Below are 2,552 nucleotides of genomic sequence, written 5' to 3'. Positions count from 1 at the left end.
TTCCACCTCAATTAATAAGCTCCTTAGATGATGCCGCCAATGTGATTCCGGTAAAACAAACTCAGGATCTGATTCAACAGAACATCTCTTGATTCAGGGAGCAAGTGAGCTATGAGATATTGAATCTGTTATGCGGGGAAAAGGAAAATAATCTCTACGCGTAAATATCAAAAATATAAAAAACAAAAACAAAAACAAGTGGGGCTCAATTATCTTATTTCGGCCATCAACTATCGCAAACTTCTTCCTCACACACCACCACCCTCTCTCTTCTTGTTTCTCTATTTTTTTTTCACTACTACCTATCAACCAACTTCAATCAAATACTTTTGAGCTGAGAAGTAATTTAAGTGATGTAATTAGTTAGTTAGTAAGGTAATCATGAAGTTGTTAGGCAGTTAGACAGCTGTCCACTTGTGCTGACTAGGCATAGTTAAGTCGGTTAGGTGTGTGTATAAATACAAGTAGTAGTAGCTGAAAGTAGGTAACAGTATTTATTTTTCTTTTGGTACCATTCGGTTTCTCTGAGCTATAATCCAATGGAACAATAGTTTCATTTCTGTTCTTCTACTTCCTTTTACTTCTACTTCTCCTTCAAGCTCCCATTAATAGAGCTTTCTTAACATAGTATCAAAGCCAGGTTTCTCTGCACAACTAGCTATCTTCCCCTTAAAATTCAATTTGGTTAAAGTAATTGCACACTAGGGTTCACAAGTGAAGATTATTTTTGTTTTCTGTCAAATTCGACTTCACCTTCTACCTTGATCACTTCAGTGTCTAAGCATAATATCAACATCGGGTACTGGAGCTCCTACAAATGCTGCTACAGCTGAAGGTTTATCTAGCACTGAATCTGGTCAGATTAATCAAGTTGATGCTAATCATCCTCTATACATTCCTCCATATGATACACAAGGTTATGTTCTCATCTCTACTCAACTTCTAGTCTCTGAAAATTACTCTCTATGGAGCAAATCGATTCGAATTGTGTTGCTTGGTAAAAACAAGCTAGGTTTTCTTCTAGGAACATGTAGAAAAGAGATGTATCCTTCCAACTTACACAATCTCTGGGATAGGTTTAATGCTATAGTGCTAGCATGGATTATGAATACAGTGTCCAAGGATCTATTGAGTTCTGTGATTTATGCCTCTGATTCACATAAAGTCTGGGAAGATCTCCGTGAGAGATTTGATAAGGTGAATGCTTCTAGGGCTTTTTATCTGCATAAAGAGATAGTCACTTTGGTTCAATATACTTTCTCTGTCTCTGCATATTTCTCCAGATTGAGAATGCTTTGGGATGAGTTGGAGGCTCTAGCTCCTCATCCTTCATGTGCCTGTCCTGAATCAAAGGACTATGCAACTCATTTTCAGATGCAAAAGTTGTGGCAATTTTTAATGGGACTAAATGAGTCCTATGCTCATGTTAAAAGTAAGGTTCTTATGACTTCACCTCTCCCTATCATTAATCAAGCTTATGCTATGATTATAAATGTGGAAAGTCAGAGGTTAAATGGTACAATCTTAGGAGGTTTTCCTTTTGCTGATATTAGCTCAGGATCTACTGCTCTTATGAGTAACAAGATGTCTCTTGGAGGTTCAAGTAGTGGTTATGGAGGTTATACCAACAATTATGGTTGCTCTAGCTCTGGATATGGTGGTTCTAGTAATGCTGGTTTCAATCACAAACCTAGAATGCAATATGAGCACAGAGGAGGTTATGGAAGAATTCAGCTAGGGTGTGACTATTGCCATCTTAAGTGACATACTAAAGACACTTGTTATAAGTTGAATGGTTATCCATCTGATAGGAAGAAAAAGGGAGGAAGCATATCTCATAATCATGCCAGTAATATCACTATTCATGGCAATTCCTCTGTTGATCTACAGATACTTAATACTCCTCAAGGATTTTCTTTTGCAGGAACACCTTCTTCAGCTCCCTTGTTCACTCCAGATCAGTATAACCAAATTCTAAAGATGCTAAGCAAAGACAAGGAATTTGATGCCAATGCTAATGTTGCAACCACTACTGGTTTAGGTACTATTTCTGCATTAATGAAACATATCTAGTTCAGAATGGATAGTAGATAGTGAGACTTCAAATCACATGGTGCACACCTTGAGCCTATTGAAACATTATTCAGCATTGTATGGTAAAGATAGTAAACAAGTTAATCTACCTACTGGAAGTCAAGTCCCTATTAGTCATGCTGGCGAATCTTCAGTTCTTGGTGATAAGACTGTGACAGATGTATTGTTCTTACCAGATTTTAAATACAACCTACTGTCAGCGTCTCAACTGACTAAAGGTCTCAAATATGGTGTTCTATTCTTCCCTGATTTTTTTATCTTTCAGGAAATCTATATTGGAAAGGTACTGGGGATTGGTAAAGAGGAGCATGGTTTGTACTTGCTGCAGTCTGATGCTTCTTACACCCTCACAGCTGAACCTGAGTTAACTAGTCTTTTGTCCTTGTCTGGTTCTTCTAGTCCTATGAATAGTTGTGATAGTTCTTCTTCTGCTACTAGTAATGATTGTGTAGCAAGTT

Source organism: Capsicum annuum, chromosome 12, assembly GCF_002878395.1.
Source record: "Capsicum annuum cultivar UCD-10X-F1 chromosome 12, UCD10Xv1.1, whole genome shotgun sequence".
In the NCBI taxonomy this organism is placed as follows: Eukaryota; Viridiplantae; Streptophyta; class Magnoliopsida; order Solanales; family Solanaceae; genus Capsicum; species Capsicum annuum.
Note: the sequence above shows the minus strand (reverse complement) of the source record.